The following is a 21,740-nucleotide window of genomic DNA, read 5'->3' as shown; positions in this document are numbered from 1 at the left end:
AATATTTTGGTTATTTAGAATGTGAGAATTCAATAAAGCTTATTTGTTTAAAGTATAATAATATATTCAAGATGATAAAACTGGCAGCTTCTGTATGTTTACAAAAATAATAACCTTAATTAATCCATGTATCTGATTATGGTTTATAGCTTTCAAAATAAAATGGAAGAAAAATGTAATGGAAAAGTAGTACATTAAAAACAATTACAAAACATAATAAAATATAAAGTTCCAAGTGGTAATGGCATACACTGTTAATTCCAACACTTGGAAAGCACACACATCTCTGGGTTTGAGGACAGTTTGGTCTACATAGTAAGTTTCAAGACAGCCAAAGCCACACAGAGAAACCTCTGTCTGGAAAAGAACAAAACAAACAATAAAAGGGAGAGAGAGAGAGAGAGAGAGAGAGAGAGAGAGAGAGAGAGAGAGAAGGAGAGAGAGAGAACATAAGAGAAACAATCCAACACCCGTCTCCCTTCCCCCCAGAAAAGGACACCAGAGACGTATTAATATGAAATATTATATTCATATGTCATTCTTTTTAAAAGCACTGGTCAATGCTCATCACTTTCTTGCTCAACTAATTTCAAAAATCAAATCTTTTATGCCCCTATATTAAATTCTATTTATTATTGTCAACTTAATCCATTAGTTTCTGGGCTACAACATCCTGGGCTTCTAAATTGTTTTACATACCTAAGAGCCCTTCTTGCTTGTCTGGCTTGTGCCTATCTCTTGTTTTATCTTCTGTTATTCTTTCACACATCCCAAACAGCTGCTACCTGGTGCTGTGGTTCCACCACAGCTCTCTATGCTCCCAAAGCAGCAGCACTCATGTGCCCTTTTCTGTCTGCCATGATCATCTCATCCTCTTTGTGTCCATGATCCTTATCGATGAGCAATGTGTCTCAGCAATTCTATGGTATTTCATTTTATCCCTGTTTTGCTTTATTGTTTTATGGGGATGGCAAAAAAGTAGCAAGGGTATTACTCAGATTCTGATTAAACATCATCCAAGACCTCATTATCATGCATTGATTATTATTAGTAGTAACTCACATTTCTGTATCATCAGGCTGAAATCAGGCATGTTGTGTGGATTCCCTTAAATGCAATGCCTGTGCAGTTTCAGGAGCATAGTGCTTGCTTGTAAAATGTTGAGAAAAAAAAAAGCATCCAAGTTCTTAGTCTGTGAAACATGGTTTCACCAATGAAATTCCTCATAGTCCCCTACATTATGGGACTAATAACTAAGACCATATAATATCATACTAAAATATACATTATACTCTGTGTGTGTGTGTGTGTGTGTGTGTGTGTGTGTGTGTGTTCAATGTTAAAGCTTCTAAAAGAAAATAGTACCATCTGTTTCCCCCTCTCTCTGTTTACATTTAACTCAGTTACAACTTATGGTTGACACTCATGGGGGAGTCCATGTTTGAAACACTTTTTAATGGAGTTCATTGTACAAAGAAACATTAGTTGAAGTCCTGGCTCTGTAAGTTGTATCACTCACACATCTCTTTTGATCTATGTGAACATTGGCATTCTCAGCAGTCAAATGATATGTAATTTAAAACATAGATGCATTACCACTTTAAATGAGTTCATGCTCATAAATGTTTGTTCTTTCTGTGCAATGTATAGAATTCAAAGTCCTGTTGCTAGTTATTTGGGTAGTTAGTTGTTGGTTGTTATTCTTGCTATTGGGCATTGCAACTAATGGCAAACAGATATATTTACCCTTCTGTATTAGTGTTCTGCAAATATTACTAGGAATAAGCAACAGATTATTCCTTGAGGGGCTCCATTATTATTATTATTATTATTATTATTATTATTATTATTGTCATCTAAATATGTAATATAGTACAATACTTTCATCCAGTTGTTCCTTGGTTAATATAGCTTCATAACCCTTCATAGGCTCATCTTTGATGTGCATCTAAGATTAAGATATCTAAAACTAATATCAGATGTCAAGGAAACAATGAGAATGTCCAGCTGCTACTAAGGCAAAAGCTTCCTGAAGAGACACAAGTCTCAGAAGTTATGAGAAATACTAACCAAAACATCTTTAAAGGTGCATATCTGTAATTTGCAGAATGAATACATATTTGGGAAGAGATGGAAAATTTGCAATTTTGTGACATGATTGAAAATGGTTGCTGCCTTGTCATACATCAATGAGAGGAGAGGCCCTTGAACCCTTGATGCCCCAGTGTAGGGGAATGCCAAGGCAGGGAGATGGGAGTGTGCAGGTGGGTAGGGAAGCACCCTCATAAAAGCAGGGGGCGGTGGGATGGGATGGAGGTTTCCAGTGGGGAAACCAGTAAAGGGAGTAACATTTGAAATGTTAAAAATTCAATTAAAAAAAGAAAATTATTGCTGCTACAACACATTTCCATGTGTAGTAAAGTTTCAAGACATTAAATATTTTCTGTTAAATATAGAGATTCTGATGGTTGAGAAAAAGAAAAAAAAACAAAACAAACAAAATGGTTTTAATTAAGGAATAAATGTATGTTTCAAAGGTTAAATTTTACATTGTATTCTAAAATTGTATATACTTTGAGAAGATACTCATAGTGCTTTTGTGTATTACTGCCTTGACTTATGTAGGTTTTTATTTTAGGCTATCTCTGTTTCATCCCTAAAATATTCTTATAATGGTAGGCATTCAGTGCAGTGTGTCTAACAACTATTTGTATGTTTGAGAACAAATCCTATTCTCATTTTCTTGTAATTCAAGTTGTAAATCAGCCAGGAGCAACTCTGGAAAATTCATGTTTGTGTGAATAGTGTCATTCTCCTGAAGGCTTCTGGCTACAGTGTTGTATTACAGCCCATCTTGCCTCACTTCCTGTCCCTTCTGTGCCAAGCCAGCCATTGCTATAGGAAATAATAAGTTGTTAGGTGTTAGGACATCTGGTTCTTGTCAGTCCTTTCCTCTGCCACACTCTCTGCTCTCTCCTGGGATTCAATGAGGCTAAGTGCCTGGTGCCCCAGAATCTTTTTGCCTTGTTCTCTGGTAGAGATAATTGCTTGGGGATAAAGGTGAAAAGAGCATGTAATTTCTCACCATTGCTCGAAAATTAGATGCCAACAACTGACTGAAATCTTGTGAAACAACTTTATTTCAAAGCAATGATCTCAGTTATGTGTTAGATATTTAAGCAATGCTGTTACAAAGACAAAACTTATACTGTTTGAATATTTATGGCTTTTCAATAAAAGTCTAATTTAAAATAAAGACTAAAGAGACACAGCTTTTTTCTACATACATTTATTTTGCTGGACAGGAAAGGGTTATTTGCTTTCCCTGTTTTTATGGCTACATTGTAGGCTGCATTCTATTTAGCTACCTGAACAGAAGGCGTATGGTTGAAATGTTGCACTGAGCGTTTGTGCCAGAGATAAATGTAAAGCTGTTTTAGGAGTCATTAAAACAACCAAACTAGACCTCAAGCTTGAAATCTTTTGGCCCACAGTGATGTCATTGCTGAACTACTCTATTGGTCTTCCTAATCACCAGCAACCTAGGTAGCTAAATATCCTAGGGATAGACAGGAATAGGGTGAACTACTGACTTAACCTATAGCTGTTGGAAAAGGCTGTTGCTGATCAGGAGATGGAGAACAGTGTTTTTCAGGCTCTATTAATAGACAGGTGCACAAATTTCACTTAACTACCACTGCTTAGATAGCTCTTTATAATATATTGCTAATTTCATCTTGGCACATTAGCATTATAAGCCTCAAATTTCTTCTTTAAAAATGTGCTCCCCATCTGCTTCTGCTGTATTTTTATACAGAAATTGCCTCTAAAAGCATAGGAATGCTTTTCCTGTTTCAAGGAGGTTGACTTAGAAAGAATGGAAAACTGAGGCACTCATGTGAATCCTTGAGCTGAAACATACAGGTTTAGGGTGTGAAGTACTCAAATGTAAATGGAATGGTAGCTCGCTGTCTCAGCCAGACTCCGTGGTTGGTTCATTGAACCCCAGTACAAAGGGTAAATAGCCACATATCCGTATTAGACATGGAGGGAATTCTGCTTCAAGAAAGACTACTTCATTATAGCACAATCCCTTGCTGCTCTGTTCTGAGATCACAAAGGGGTATCTGTCTGACGTCTGCAGGGTATTTTTATTTCTGACACCAGATGGCGCTCGTACATTTTAAATTTTGCTTTGATCAGTCCTGTTTTAAATTTTAGCCACTTTTCTTTTCAGGAAGATTTTGCTTAAAAGATTAAAGGTCACATGTGTGTTCTTTCATGTAAAATCTAATTGAAAACTTTCATTTACTCATTAAGAGGCCTGACCCTTCTTTTATACACGCAAACATTCACTGCAAAGTATTGTTGCGAATATTGATTATTGCAGGAATGACTGAGGAAAGCCCACAATAGCCTGTCTAATCATAAGAAAGTCGTTTAATAATGGTTCTAATTTTAAAAAGCAATTTTAGTTCGGATTCCATCGTTCTGTTTTAGACTCTTGAGGGGCGTGGCGTCATTAGAAACTAAGAATTACATTTATCCATCCTCATAGAAAACTCTTGTGTGCAAATGAATTCTCCGTGGAGCCTCAGGGACACCTGAGTTGTTCCTCTTACAATCTCACTTGTTCTGCTTCGTTCTTGCATTCCCAGATCAGTGTCTCTTTATTCCACTTAAACCATCAACCGGATAATGGCATAAAATTAGACTCTGATTACAAGAGCAGCAGTTGGGGCTGCGTTCCCTATCCTCCTCCCTCTTCCTGTGAACAGATTAGATCTTTACTTGTGTGAGAGAGGGCTGTTATGAATGGGTTTTCTTCTCTGGATCTTTATTTGTACTGGCTGATTTTTGCTTGCTGGCCTTGAACCTAGTTGTAAGCAGTTTTATTGTTTTCGGAAGACTTTTAGTTTATTAATGACCTTTGAGATTTTACTGAATTTTATAAGACCATTCATTGTCCCCATTGCCTTGTGTATCTCTGAAAAACCGACAATATTTTTTAATTGGAACTATCCTTTGCTGACTTTAAATTTTTTTCCATTTATCTTTGTCCTTTAATAAAAAGTGATGAGGGAAAAATAAAAAATTAATAAGTGTAATTTACAGAGAAAAGGTGATCATTATATCCTTTATAATTAAGTTGACTAGGAGAATGAAAAAGGTTTTAACAACCCTATCTTTCTCCAGTGCTAATATGCAAACTGCTCCTCTCAGTGTAATGAGCACCTTATCTAGTTCAAGATATTTCATTTTGAAACTAACATTTTTCCCTCTTAATAGTCCAGAGGGTTATTGACCAAAATGCATTGATTGACTTTGTTATGCTAATAGTAGCACAAAGGATGCCATGATGGGCTAAGCGCCCCAGGCTCCTGCAGAATTTTGATCTTGTCCTTTCCGAAGGAATCTATACCACCCTTTGCAAATAATCCTACATAAGCCACCCGAAAGTGTTTTCTTTGTAAGGGCTTCTTTCTTGGCAGCTCTCCTCTGATTCATTTCAGCAGAATTAAGCTTAAAATTTTCAAAAGGCTTGTTGAAAATTTATCAAGATTAGAGAAACACTAGAGAAGAGAGGGACCTTAGAGCATTGTTTACAAGTATCAAAACAAGAGACCTTTACTGAGGTCAACTCCCAAGTCCTTCAAGGAGCTGAAAGGCCTCAAGTCAGCACAGATTCAGCATTGTTTGAATATGCTTGGCCCAGGGAGGGAGTGGCACTATTTGAAGGTGTGGCCTTGTTGGAGTCAGTATGTCACTGTGGGCATGGGCTTTAAGACCCTCTTTCTAGCTGCCTTGAAGTCAGTATTCTGCTAGAAGCCTTCAGATGAAGATGTAGAATTCTCAACTCCTCTTGCACCATGCCTGGCTGGACACTGCCATGATCCAGACTTGATGGTAATGGGCTGAACCTGTAAACCAGCCCCAATTAAATGTTGTCCTTATAAGAGTTGCCTTGGTGATGGTGTCTGTTCAGAACAGTAAAACCCTAACTAAGGCAGAAGTTAAAAACCCTAACTAAGACACCTTTCCTAACCAACATGAAATCAGCTGCAGGTTAGTGGCTGGGTAGTGAATTTCTTCTGAATCTGTATATCTGGGCTAACAATGGGGGAGTTGAAGTTTTCTGCCCCTATAGCTCTTCTCTCTTTGAAACTTGCATTAATTGGATGACTACTTTGCTCAAAATCATCCAGTATCTTCTTGTTTCTTCCAGTGTTTCCATGTAAATCATTTCATCTCAAACAAGGTGACTTTTCTTCATACAACTGTCTCTGATGCCACCTCACCCTGCCTCTCCTGTTCCTTGTATTTCCATCTGGGTTGAGCTAGAGCAGTTGAGAGCTGACCAATTTAAGGAACACAGTTGATGCTTGTTGCTCCAGCATAGTGAATACTAGACGGATAAGGTTGGAGGGATGGGTAGGGGTGGGAGCGCCCTCTTAGAGGGAAAGCAGAGCGGGGATTGAAATGGAGGGTTGAGGAAGGGAGACTGGGAAGGGGGACATTTGAAATGTAAATAAATAATATAAACAATTAATTTTTCAAAAAAGAGTTAAAAGTAATTCCACAAAACTCCTTTTCTTCTCTTAATGTTAATCTTAATATATTTTGACAAGTTTTTATTCCTATCTGTAAACACACACACATTTGGTGCTTCAGATAATATTCTCCCACATAGCTGCATGGTTCATACTCTTCAACCTATTGCTCCTCCTTGAAGTAGAGTTCCAGCACCCTATTTAAAGTTATATGCTTTCCCATCACCACACTTTATATTACCTTCATCTCACTATTCTTTTATATTTTCTAGTTCCTAATGTTATATATTTACTTGCATTTTGTAGGAATTATTATACATGTTGTGAATGTGTTTGTCAACATGGAAATATGGAATAAAATTCACAGTTGTAACTTGTGGTATTTCTTGCTTGTAATTCCAGACATTCAGAAGGATTAGGCAGGAAGGTCTGAATTTGGTACCAGAATAGGCTATGTGGCATATGTTCCGGGGTCCAGTTATGGTTCTGCATCCAACCTTGATGATCTTCAGTGAAACAGCTATCTTAGAAATTCTTAAATCTTAGCTTGTGTGGATACATTTTATTCAGGGTAAACCAAGGCTACATATAGACGTTGAAGTTGGGGGGGGGGAAGGAATTTTCAGGGTAATTGGAAACCATTGGCTAGAGTTTAAAGTAATGTAAATATACTGGAACACGCCTTTGTTATATGTTGGGGCATCTTTTGGGTATATGCCCAGGAGAGATATAGCTGGGTCCTCAGGTGGTTCAGTATGTTCATAGCAGCCTTATTTATAATAGCCAGAAGCTGGAAAGAACCCAGATGGCCTTCAAAAGAGGAATGGATACAGAAAATGTGGTACACCTACACAATGGAATATTACTCAGCTATCAAAAACAATGACCAAAATGCGAATGTTTCACTCCTTCTTTACAAGGGGAACAAGAATACCCTTGGGAGGGAATAGGAAGGCAAAGTTTAGAACAGAGGCAGAAGGAACACCCATTCAGAGCCTGCCCCACATGTGGCTCATACATATACAGCCACCAAACTAGATATGGTGGATGAAGCAAAGAAGTGCAGGCTGACAGGAACCGGATGTAGATCTCTCCTGAGAGACACAGCCAGAATACAGCAAATACATAGGTGAATGCCATCATTAAACCACTGAACTGAGAACGGGACCCCCGTTGAAGGAATGAGAGAAAGGACTGAAAGAGCTTGAAGGGGCTTGAGACCCCATATGAACAACAATGCCAAGCAACCAGAGCTTCCAGGGACTAAGCCACTACCCAAAGACTATACATGGACTGACCCTGGGCTCTAACCTCATAGGTAGCAACGAATAGCCTAGTAAGAGCACCAGTGGAAGGGGGAGCCCTTGGTCCTGCCAAGACTGAACCCCCAGTGAACATGATTGTTGGGGGGAGGGCGATAATGGGGGGAGGATGGGAGGGGAACACCTATATGGAAGGGGAGGGGTTAGGGGGATGTTGGCCTGAAAACCTGGAAGGGGAATAACAATTGAAATGTAAATAAGAAATACTCAATTTAATAAAGATAAAAAAATGTAAATGCCTCATTTGTATGGAGAGACACTCTCCATACAATGCCAGGTCCTTGCTGGGCAGGTTCTTATCAGGAAAAGAGGAAGATGAAATTGTAGTTGTGCCAAGGACTACTCCTTTCAAGGGGTGAAGGATTGGGATGCCTAGACAAGGTTAGGGAAGGGGGAGCCCTGCTGGTACAGTGTGTCCTCCATTTTGCATTAAGCTCAGAGATGCTATCTGGTCATGGTAGACTGTGGCCTTAATTAGCATGATTTCCCCATGGGGTTATAGCAAATTCTTTGCATCCCTTAACTAAGAAAACAAATGAAACAAAACCAAAAATGTTAAGGAAAGAAATTAATAAATGTCCAATAGAAATCCAAAGAAACAATGTCCTCGTTTGTAATGCAATAGAATTCCTTCTTTATGAATTTTAACTTAAAACTGCATTCATGATTCCCATGTACATATATGTATGGAGGACAACATATGGCACAGCACAGGAGTAGAAGTCAGAGGATAACATCATACAGTCAATTCTCACTGTATACCTTTATGTGATTTCTGGGGTTCAAACTTATGTCCTTAGGTCTCATAACCAGCATTTTCGCCCAAGTAATTTCACTGTCCTTCTTTATGAACTTTGAAAGAGAGATTGTCCTGAGACCTGTATTTACTTTTAAGTTCCATAATCATTATACCTGAAATTAAGTTATTCCTTATAAAATACTTTACTCTCAAATAAAAATAAATGATAAATTGAAAACAACTGTAAAGAAAACCAAGAAGTCTTTTATTGTAATGTGTACTAGGTATGAAGCACTCACATAGAAGAGAGGAGAGGAGCAAAGAGGAGAGGAGAGGAGAGGAGAGGAGAGAAGGGAAGGGGAGAAGAGGGGGAGAGAGAAAAGAAGGGACAGGAAGGAGGAGAAATGAGGGGAGAGGAGAGGAGGGGAGGAGAAAAGAGACAAGTGAAAGAAGAGGGTACTCTGTTCTTACCTGTGCCCTCAAGTATACTCTGATTGATGATTGTTGGTTTAAGACACCACCAAGTGCCCTTAGATTTGACAAAACTTTAAATATGTTTCTTGACCTGGTTCCTGATCTTTCTTTCCTTGGAACACATGCTCAGAAAACTTGAAGTTTCAAAGTCTTTCTTTTATTCTTCAAGACATAAACCTTTTCAACCAGAATTTTCTTTCAAATATGCTGGTGCCTCTGTCAACCTGGGTCTAGATAAGCTTTTTACTTTTGTAACACTGATGGTCTAACTACATTGACCTATCTCCCCTTTGAAGTCTTCTAGATTTTTCTGTTAGCTTTCCAATGTTTAGAAGTCTTTCTGCCTTCTAACAATGGATATCTTTGTATAAAACCTTACCACCTTCTAAGTGTCTAATATAAATGTCTCTAATAGAACAGTCAATTTAAAACCAGATTGAATACAATCAAATACGCAAGAATTGAGCAGTTGGTAAGTTGGTACAGAGAGCATATTTAGTGATCTTTCATTGGCTTTGAGTGAATGAATTAGAAACCAGAGCAAATAATGAGGGAAGTGACTGGTAATCATTGACCATTGGCTGCATTATTTAGTTTGGTCATCAGAACTCTGTGGCTCTGAGTTCTGCTGTCATTTACTTGTGGCCACTGTGTAAATGATTAGTCTTTCATAGGGATGATATTCTTTACTATGGTGAAAGATCCTGTCATGAAGATGTGAGGGAAAGGAATTGCCTGCATTTGGAATCCACTAAGCTATTTCTTCCATTCATCTTATAAATGACACAGGAAAAATCTCAGATGAGAGCAGAAAAGTATATTAAGGAGCTACTTGTAAAAAAATGAGAAGAATTGGGCTATTGGAAAGCACTCTTGGGAAAAGACACTTCTCACAAAGTATTGGTTGAAATAGGAATGCTTTACACAAGTTTATCATTTTCAACCAAGAGCAGCAGTGGTTCCAGTGAGAGGGAAAGACAACAAACTATGCAGAATTGTTTGTACCTTGCACTCCAGTAGGAGTCTCAGTGGATATTCTTTTCAGCACAGCTACCACTGCATTCCTATAAGCATGGAGCTTAAGACACCTAATTTATAAAGGCATTGTTGGTCACTTGGAAGTAGAGTATAAGAGGTGAACAAGAATCTCGTGGTTCTTACATTGTCATGACTTAAGTTTAAGCAGTTTCTCTGTTTTACAGGCACATAAACTTTGTTTATTCCAAAACCTGAACAAATACTTAAAAAGCAAATTATGCTTTTTCCTCGGTTAGTTATCCAACCACTGGGCTGAGAGACTCTTTTAGGAAAGAAGTGAACTATCTTCCTCAGAGTCAGACTAAAGTAATTATTCCATTCACCTCAAGCTTGGTGAACCTGAGAGTTTAATCTGGCTTCCCTGCTATAGCATGTATATAAAGTTGCTTATAGAAACATGAGCTAAAAGTTATGCAAAGTTATACCATGAAGAACGTCTGTCTGCAGAAAATAATAGCTATATGGGCCTTTCTTAGAAGAAGAAAAATTTGATAATCTACATATATGTACAAGTGGAAGGGCATATTTTATTTTTTTTAAAGGCAGAAGCATTCTCTTATTCACTTCTATACATACACACATACGTGTGTGTTGTGTGAATAATTACATACATACATGCACACACTGACACATGCACACACAGCTTGATTTTGATTTTTTGAAACAGGGTCTCTTTATGTATTCCTGACTGACCTAAAGTTTTCTATATAGATTATACTAGCCCCAAACTCATAGAGATTCTTCTGCCTCTGCCTGGGGAATGCTGGAATGACAGAACTGTCCATGCCTGGTTTAAACAAAATGTGATATCGTGTTAACATAATGATAATAACTTTAATCAAGTGATAAGAGGGAGTTGGTAGAGTGCTTTCCTAGAACACATGGAAATGCTGGGTTCAATCTCTATACCACATTGACTTACTGTAGTATATACTGATAATCTCAACATTTGAGTAGACTCAGTAAGGTCAGGAGTTCAAAACCTTACTTGGTTCTATAGTGAGGTTGAGGTTATCCTGCGACAAAAAGAGAGGCTAGCCTGGGAGAGTAAGAGAGAAAGAGAGAGAGAGAGAGAGAGAGAGAGAGAGAGAGAGAGAGAGAGAGAGAGAGAGAGAAAGAAGAGGAGGAGGAGGAGTCAGAAAGGAATGCAGAGAATAGGAGCATGAGGAAGAAGAAAGAAGAACAGGAAGTAAGAGGAGGTGAAGAAGAGGATGAAGAAGAAGAGGAAGAAGTGGAGGAGGAGCAGGAGGAAGAGAAAACTTGTCAGTGGACAAAGTCTAGCAGAAGAGAGGATCAAGAACTGAGTTCCTGGTGGTCCACTTTAAATTGGTAACTTCTTTTTGAGTAACAATGAACATTGAAGAAAAGCTATAAATTCACACAGTAAAACCTCAGCAATCCCTGAGTACATGTTGTGAGTAAAGCTTTTCATGGCATGTTTACATGTCTCACCCTCATATTTGTTCTTACAAGAAGAGCAGTGTGCATTACTCATAGTTGTAACTTACCTGTAAAGACAAAAACGACTGAATGACAAGTGGCTTATATTTTATCATAGCTAGCTAGTGGTAGAACAGGGTGGCAAATTTTTTAATCTCTCAGTATTTTTAGCTGACTCTCTCCAGAAAAATAAATCTTCACCTACAAACAGAAAAAAAACATAGGTTAGAAAAGTAGTTTAGCACCTCCAGCCAATACTCATTCATGAAATCTAGAAAAATCTGCTCATTTGTTCTGAATGACTTAGTATATCTTGACAAGATACAGGAAAATTAGCCAGAATTGCTTCATAGGTTTAAGTTAGGTCCTCTGGTCAGGAATCTCCAAACTTTTCTTTCACTAAGTTGTTGGCCTCGTTGACACACTCATTTGTATTTCTGGGTTCTCAATTCTCAATTCTAAAATCAGTAACAGGGCACAGCAACCCCCATCTTGCGTTGATTGTGTCTATATTCTACAATCTGCTTATTATTGATCAACTAGTGATGCTTCTTATGTGTCAATTTCTCAACTGCTCCAGGAAATCACTGGCATAACAGTTGCTATGTTTTACTTTAAAAATTGCTTTTAATTTCACGTGGCTTAACTGGTTTGAATGCTTTAACAAAATAAACTTCTCATTTGTATTCTATCAGTTTACTTTTTGTGTTGGAAAATTTTAGATGTTTCCTAGCAGAAATGTGGGACATTTTAGTACCTTTAAAATTATTAGTATGTAGATGAGATGCTTGTAGTTAAAACTTTTTAGTAAAAACTACTTGTGGCTTGATGTCTCGGGAGCTATAAAGCCAGTAGGGCTAGCAATATCTGTGAAATGGCTACAAATGTAATGTCGAATACATATTTTTTCATATGTACATTTTTAAAACTGTTAGTCATCCTGCTATGGTTGACTCCAGATTATATCAGGAAAGTAAAAGTTAATGCAGTGTTTAAAAATATGGTTTTGTAGGTGAAGCATTTTTATTATCTTAGGGATGGGTATTACTGTAGAGTATTCTCACTTAGTAGTTCTAGAATCTTGTCTTAACTAAACGTAGTATATCTTCATTGCCATTTCTTCATGTATGGCATGGGGATCAAAATATCCACCGTATTCAGACATTTATTATTTGAATATCCAGTCTACTTTTATCCTTCATATTCACAGTTTTATTGAGTCCCTTGTTTTTTTCTCAGAGATTTATTTGGATAAAGTAGAATCAAATATTGGTTATCTTGGAGATCAGGCTACTCCAAATCCATTACTCATCCCTGTGAAGGAGAACACATGGTGGAGTTTGCACCAAGAAGAAAAGAGGAGACAGTCCATAGCATCTGGGACAGATGTTTTGTTATTCTTTCTAAGCTTCACAAGGAGATATTGCTTACTCTCCAGATAATGATACAAATAATTGTGTTCCTCAAAATAAACTCTGGGAAATCTAAAATGATGTTTGGTACACTGCATAGTACCAGTGTATAAATGGAAACATCACATAAGATAATATATGGAGGTGAGAGAACCATAGATATTCAAGTTGCAATCTTTAACTGGCCTCAATTTATATCAAACTTGCTATGTTTCATGTACACAAACCATTTAGCTTGCTCATTGCTGACTTTGTATAGACATCTATTATTTAAGTGGTCCCTTGCTTAATCAAAGAGCTGACTTTTTTTTTAATTGACAAAAAATCCATAAAGTTCAATGTAAAACTGCCACAATATGAATGGGGAATATCATCTTAATTCAGTAGAATTCTTCTAAACTAGAGTATCATGGACATAAATAATACAATAATATTCATATATGAGCCATATTCTGGCTACTCACAACGTGTTGTTTTGAAAGCAAACATTTTAATGTAACATGCTTGCTTGAGCCTACATAGAAATAAGCTCGATTTGTTTTACCTATCATTCCTGTGTTAGGAACGCTACATTGTAGAAAACATATTGACTGAATGTTTTAAAAGAATCAATTTTGTGTACCTGAGAAGTTAGGAAATAAAATAATAGTTTATGGGAGATAATGTTTCTAGTATCAGAACAAATTTAAACACAGAAGGATAAGAGAAAAGAGAGTCCTTTCCTCAAGTACAAGTGATAGAAGCTTGAAATAACCTCTTCATAAACATGTTTAGCTTACAGACACTTTCAATGTAAAGTGTGGTCAGCATTATTAAGATGTCATCTAGACTGAAAAACAACATTTTACCTACTCAATACTCAACTGAGATGTCTGTAAGACTGACCCTAATTTTTTTTCTTTTGATAATTTGCAGGGAACGGGTTAATGTCAGTGGACAGTTTTTGATTGTTTTTATCAAATTGTGCTTATAAGGGCCTTAATGTTTACAATGTACATTTATTATGTTAGCATTTTACATGATAAAAATAACTGAATGCTTAATTAATTTAGATCAAAAAGGGTAAAAATGCCAACCCTCATCAACTATTCAGATAAACACTAAAAATAATAGAAGATGCAGTGGAATCATTTTTCATGTGTCATATGGAAACAATCTTTAAGTATTCATTAGATTTTGTTATGCAGAGTTAGAAGATACATTTGCTGATATTGAATGCTTTTAGCTGTTACAAGCATAGATCTGTTTTAATGTACTAACTAGATACTGTTGTGTCTTATTCTGTAGAAAATTTGCTTTCTACAGAATAGAGGGGCTTAGTATATCTTAAAATAGCTGAGTAAAAAGATTTTGAAAATGTGCACCATAAACAAATAATGACAATCGGCTGATTAATGTGCTAATTATCATGATTTGATCAATATCTAATATACACATGAAGCAAAATGTCACAATATATGCTATCAATTACTGGATAATTATTATGTATCAAAAATAAAAATAAACCAGAAAATTAATTAACCTAAGGAAACACAAAAGTTGCAAAGCATTTTATAAACCATTGGGAGAGTATGCATTTTCATGGGCTGCTACATGATTGATATGTTTTGTAATTAAGAATCTTCAGAAAGATATTGTAATGAGTTACTTTTCTTATGGTTGTCAACTGACAAAAAGCCAGTTAGGGGAGGAATATTTTCTTTAGACCCATAGGTTGGGAGTACAGTGCCTGGTGGTAAAAGAATGAAGCAATTGGTTATATTCAATCTCTGCTCAAGAAGCAGCCAGAGCACAGAAACTGGGGCCAGGCCTTTGAACCTTAAGATCACTCTAGAGACTCTCTTTTTCAGTAAGCATTTAGCTTCTAATATTCCACAACCTTAGGGAGGAGGTGCTGTCATATGCCTTTATTTTCAGCATTTAGGAAACAGAGGCAGACAGATCTCTGAGTCTCAGGATAGTCAGGGATACATAGAGAAAACCTGTGTAAAAAAGTGAGAACAAAACAAAACAGATTGTACAACCTTCCAAAACAGTGCCACCTGCTCCTGAAAAGCATATTCAAATATGAGCCTATCGAGGCCATTCACAGCAATCCCCAGCAAGTACATAATATTTATACTTTTACAAATTGTGTAACTCTTTTTTTTAGGAGTCATATACAGCTGTGAAACTAGAGATTCAAAGTAATAGAATTAGAAATTCACTTCTTTAGGTCCTATGCTTAAATCTATATTTTTATTTTAATTAATAAAAATGTAAAAGCAACACAAAAACAGTATGATTTCCAAGGGTTAAACTATCTTGTGCAAAATTCATACACCAAGATTCTCAACATTCATGCTTCTAGATCTGACATTTGGGAGATAATGTCATTATAAATGCAACTGATTAAGTTTGAATGAGGTCATATGAGAGTAAAATGGTTTCCAATCAATATGACCTGTGTCCTTGTAAAAGGTGGAAATGTGAACACAAAGGCTGATACACATGGAAAACCAGAAACATAGGAAGATGACCGCCCAGCTGAGAGACCGAGAAAAAAGTCTTCCCTCCAGACTCACAATGCACTAACTCCCCTCGCTAATCAATTTTGGAGTATCTACCCCCCAGAACTCTGTTGTAATGAGTTTCTATTAGTAAAAAAAACTTAGATAACAGCATTAGTTTTTGAAAGCATTATCAAATTAATAGAATCACATGAAGAGATGTCTTCAAGGGAGCAGTGAGCCAAACATTTCCTTCTCAAATCCAGAGGACTGCTGACATTCATATGATGAACAAAAGATCTTTCCTCTTGTTCCACTTAAGAGAGGAAAAATAAGGAAGATAATACAAAAACTAAGATGTGTTTTATAAGACTTTTTTTTGTCAAAATGGTGGTACTTTCCTGTTTCTATATTCTGAGTGCTTCAGGGGAGGAGGAGGAAGGAGCATCAGTAATTCAAGTTCATCTTCAGTTACACAGCAAAATCAAAGCCCCTAGTTGCAGAGTTTGTCTTAAACAAATACAAAGGATATTTATTTAATAACTGATACAACTTATGATCAATTTATATATGTTAATTCATAAATGTCATGAATCAGTTCTTATTAAATGACATGAGAATTTATAGGTACTAGGACAGGATGGTATTTGAATTGTGATCTATTTATCAGTGTTAATGGTTGTGGGTTGAATAGCTGATAGAACATGGGATAATCCATATCACCATACTACAGAAATTGTCAGGGTGTTTTAATTTTATCATCACCACACAGAAAAGCTTGGTAGAGTTTCTTCACAGGTTGATTTACTTCAGAGGAAATGGTTAACTGTATTTAGCCAAGAATAGAAAGAGGAATTAGAGGATAGCTGTATTCATGAAAAACAGAGACCAGTAAGAGCCCAGTGACCTAAGGTGCAACTTCATGCATTCTTTGCCCAGAAATCCTGAGGAGAGGCCTGAGGGCAAGGCTCTCTGGTGAGGTTAAGACTTTCTGACCTGCAAGGAGTAAACATACTGGTGTCAGGGGGACTCATTTCCCAGCTCAAAGAATACAGTTCGAGAATCGCTCCAGGGTCTGCTGCTAGGAGATGGGAAGAAGTGATTATTGAAACTCACATTTCTGTACATATATTTCTTTTATTAAGGAAAAAACATAAAAGCAGCAAATACAAGTTTGTACAACATGAACGAATCTTCCAAGTGGGCTGGCAGTAAAGGTTGACATCTGTGCTCTTCAGAGTGTTGCTGTTTCTTAACGTTCTGTAACCTTTCCTCACCTTTGTCTCAGCTTGTCTCAAAGACAGCTTCCTCTGACACATACCCCTATTTTCTACAAGTCAACATTTGAGCAACACTTTTCTTCATTTCTATACTGAGACTAGAACTTTTTATTAAATAAATGACTTATGTACTTTTGTACAAAGCACATGGTGAAAGTGATATTAGCCTGTGTTAAGGAAAACGTCAACGAAACTCTCCAAAATAGTTGTTTTGCAAGGGTATTGTGTGTGTAGGTTTATGAACCTGCCATTAGATACCCATTGACCCTTAGATGTCAGTGATTGCTGTAAAGATTGTGATGGAAGTTGACACAGTTTGCTTTTGATGAAACTTTATTTTCTTCCTCCGTGAATTTCTGTTCAGTCTTCCTTCTTCAGACAAATATCGTGTTCTCAGTCAGTGATATACCCATAACGTTTAAGGTTTGAGCATTAAATTTGGTGCTTGCTGACTAGAGCTTACTGAAGATAATAGACAACCCAGGAACATGCATTGGATAAGACAACTTGATATTGAGATAGTTCAAGACACATTGTTCTAACAGCAGGCAATGTCATTGCTGGTCCAGAGAAGACACTGTTCAAAAATTCCTCCAATTACATTAAGATCTTCCATATTACTCCATTAATAAATCATCCTTGAATATTATTCAACCGAGGAGCCTCCTTCTCTGTTCATTAATTTTCCTATCATGGTGCTAAACTTGGCTTAATAAAGCTGCCTAGGTTAGCGGTTTGAATGTCTTTGGATCTGTCACTGTTCTTATTTTGTGATGGCCATGAACCATTTAGTTGCAGACAATATGGCTTGCATGCTGCAAAGAAGGCATACTAGTCTCCCAGTTAGTCTTAATTGATAGTGCTTTACTTTAGGTCTCTGAAACATCAATTATACTCAACTGTATATAGTAGCAATTATTTATCTCTGTTATTTCAAAACTATATCTATACTTTTCAAATGTTTGATTTGATACTCATGTCATGGTCTAATATCATTTTGTAACAGAATTCCCTAAGACTTGGTAATTTGTAATTAACAAAAAAATGTACTTGTCCTACTTTCAGGAGACTGCGAAATCCAAGTGCACGGAAGCAGCATCTAGTGAGGGACTTCACTGTGTATCATCTCTTCATAGAAGTAAATGGCAAGGCAGCAGAAGAATGGAAGAGTTCTAGGGAAGAGGTAACCATAACAGTGATGGGTAAGAGTGTACCTGCAGCTGGCCACCAAAAGAGTTATCTCAGAGCTCTGGAGAGGCAGAGCCAACATTTGTAGGAGAGATGTTGGCTAGGAAAAACACAAGGTCTCTGCCCCAGGCTGTGTACCAGGCTAGGAACTGAAACCACCAATGCTGGTGCATAGCCGCCTTTAACATGGATTGCTTTTTAAAACCACAAGTTACAGGACAGGATGGCCTGACTATCCCAAATCTCACAATTGGTTGATCCTTATTTCCAAAGATCTATAGAGCAATATATCCAAGAATTCAGGCAAACGGAAGTTTTTAAACTGGATATCTTGGATAGATATATGAATGTGAGAATCATTTTGAAATTCCACGTATACCCAGAAATGCAGTAGGAAATGGAAATTTACTGTGGTATACAGTGCCCTCCATCTGACTTTGCATCAATATGTAGATCTTTCACTTCCTTCTCTAGCACCATGTCTGCCTGGACTCTGGCTTGCTTCCCACAGTGATGATGATGGACTCAACGACTTTATGAAATTCGTAGGCAAATGGTTGGAACTGGAAAATATCATCCTGAGTGAGCTAACCCAATCACAGAAAGACATACATGGTATGCACTCATTGATAAGTGGCTATTAGCCCAAATGCTTGAATTACCCTAGATGCCTAGAACAAATGAAACTCAAGACGGATGATCAAAATGTGAATGCCTCACTCCTTCTTTAAAAGGGGAACAAGAATACCCTTGGCAGGGAAGAGAGAGGCAAAGATTAAAACAGAGACTGAAGGAACACCCATTCAGAGGCTGCCCCACATGTGGCCCATACATATACAGCCACCCAATTAGACAAGATGGATGAAGCAAAGAAGTGCAGACCGACAGGAGCTGGATGTAGATCGCTCCTGAGAGACACAGCCAGAATACAGCAAATACAGAGGCAAATGCCAGCAGCAAACCACTGAACTGAGAATAGGACCCCCGTTGAAGGAATCAGAGAAAGAACTGGAAGAGCTTGAAGGGGCTCGAGACCCCATATGTACAACAATGCCAAGCAACCAGAGCTTCCAGGGACTAAGACACTACCTAAAGACTATACATGGACTGACCCTGGACTCTGACCTCACAGGTAGCAATGAATATCCTAGTAAGAGCACCAGTGGAAGGGGAAGCCCTGGGTCCTGCTAAGACTGAACCCCCAGTGAACTAGACTGTTGGTGGGAGGGTGGCAATGGGGGGAGGGTTGGGAGGGGAACACCCATAAGGAAGGGGAGGGGGAGGGGGATGTTTGCCCGGAAACTGGGAAAGGGAATAACACTCGAAATGTATATAAGAAATACTCAAGTTAATAAAAAAAATAAACCTCTAAAACCAAAAGCCAGCCCCAACACTTATAACTCCTTTATGAGAGTTGCCTTAGTGATGGTGTCTCTTCACAGCTATAAAACCTGCACCAAGATAAAAATTGGTACTAGAAACTAGGGCAATATTGTGATAGACTTGACCATGATTTTGTTTGGAGAACTGTAGATTTTTGGACTTTGGATAAAGAAAGCAGAGTAGGGTGGTTCAAATTGGTCTTAATGGGTCATACTAATAGGAACATGGACTAGAATGGTGCTGAGGTGATTTGAATTGTGGGGTCCATTCTGAAGAAGTTTCAGAAGAGAAAGATTTTAATATGTTGCTAAAAGGCTCTTCTTGGGATATTTTCATAAAGAATGTGGCTTTTTTCATTCTCGACTGAAAAAATTCTGCCTGAGGCTAAAGTGAGTAGATTTAGAATAGTTTCATTGGCAAAAGAAATCTCAAAACAACCTAGCATAGACTCTACCATGTTCCACTCTTATGGAGAACATTTTGATGAAATATATCAGGTTTAGAAAGGAAAAATACAAAATGGATGGCTCAGGAATTACTGGAGAAATAGGAAATAGAATGGAGATAAATCCTGTGTTCAAAGATATTACATGGAATTAAGCAAATGGTGATGTCAGAGGAAGATCCTATTCAGCTAAGCTTCCATCTTGAGAAAAAGAATTAAAGAATGGGTTAGGTCGAGGTACATTTCTGTAATTCTGGCATTCAGGAGATAGAACCATACAGATCTCGGAGTTCAAATTCAGCCTGGTCTACCAAGGAAGGTCCAGAATAGCTAAGATTAGTCAATGAAGGAAACCATTGAAAACAGAATGCTTTTGAAGAGTTAATAGAATGAAGATGCTATGTCACAACCTCAGAAAGCACCAGAACTTGGCAGCTTCAATCATGTGGTTCTGGATTTAGAGTCAAGAAGAGAAGAAAGGGGTTATAGAGTCTCATTCTATGACCAAACAAAGTCACTAAGGCCAGACATGTGGCAGGGGTGTTCTTGTGTAGAAGCTCAGAGAGACTATTGTGTAAAGTTATGAAAGACCACTATATGAGATTGTGAAGGTGAGGCCTGGATTGTCTTGGAGACCCTGTGAGGTAAAAAATTACTATAAGTGTGTGATACCTGTCTAGAAAAGGTGCTAACAGGGAATGTTTCAAAACAGCTAAAAGAACTTGGAGATCCATCCTAAGGGCATTTTGATATTAGAGATGGAGATGCAGAGTTAGGGGTTTGCCCAGCTGGTTTTCTTATTTGCTTTTGTCCAGTACTGTAGAGGGCCGCAATAACATTCGCCACCGCTAGATGGCGCTGGCTTCCACTGCGCCCCATGTGGAAGGCCAGGATAACCTCCGCCATTACAAGATGGCGCCAGCCTTCGCTGCGCCAGCCTTCGCCGCGCCAGCCGACTTCCTTTCAGGAAGTTAACTGTGCGCATGTGCAAGAGTGCCTTCATGCCAGGTCTTTGCCCACTCCGGGGCGTGCCTATGAGATCATGGGTAAGCAACCAATCAGGCGTGGACATGCCACATTAGGGTATATATAAGCAGCGCCATTCTGGGGCTCGCTCTCTCCTCTTCAAGATGTAATAAACGCTTTGCTGCAGAAGGATCCTGGTGTCCGCGCATCGTTCTTGTTGGCGAGACGTTGGGCGCGCGACACAGTACTTCCTCACTATGCTCCCTTCCCTATGGTTTGGAATGGTATCACATATCTTTTGACATTGTATGTTGTAAGTATGTAATCTGGTTTTTGATTTTGATTTTATAGGGGAGTACAGTGTAGAGATTGCATGACTTTCCAAAGAGGCTTTGAACTTTGGAATCATAAACATTATTGAAACTGTGATAAACTATGGATACTTGTGAAATTGGACTAAATGAATTTTGCACAAATTATGACTACAAGTCTGTGGACACTAAGGAATGGAATGTGATGGTTTGACTAAGAATCACTCCCTTAGACTCATATGTTTGAAAGCTTGGTCTGTCAGGAGTGGCACCACTAGGAATTCTGGCCTTTTTGGAGTAGATAGGGCCATGTTAATGGAAGTGTGTCACTGTTAGAGTGGGTTTTGAGCTTTCCTATACCCAATGTGACACACAGTCTTCTTCTTCATCCTCTGTGGATCAAGATGTAGAGCTCTCAGCTCCTCCAGCACCATGTTGGCCAAGATGCATCCATGATTCCTTCCTTGATGATAAGGACTATTCCTCTGAAACTATAAGCCAGCCCCAATGAAATGTTGTCCTGTGTATGAGTTGCCATGGTCATAGTGTTTTCTGACAGCAATAAAATCCTAATGAAGGATGCACCTACAGAACAACTTCCTAGTTATTGCTAAATGGTATGAGATGTGTAGCTGCCAGGTAACAGTGAGTTCTGGGGCCTTAGTAATACAGAAACTGCTAACTCCTAAAGTGCAGCTTGCA

The sequence above is a fragment of the Rattus norvegicus genome, chromosome 5 (assembly GCF_021556685.1).
Source record: "Rattus norvegicus strain SHRSP/BbbUtx chromosome 5, alternate assembly SHRSP_T2T, whole genome shotgun sequence".
In the NCBI taxonomy this organism is placed as follows: Eukaryota; Metazoa; Chordata; class Mammalia; order Rodentia; family Muridae; genus Rattus; species Rattus norvegicus.
The sequence above is the reverse complement of the archived record's forward strand: the minus strand, read 5'-3'. Positions refer to the sequence as shown.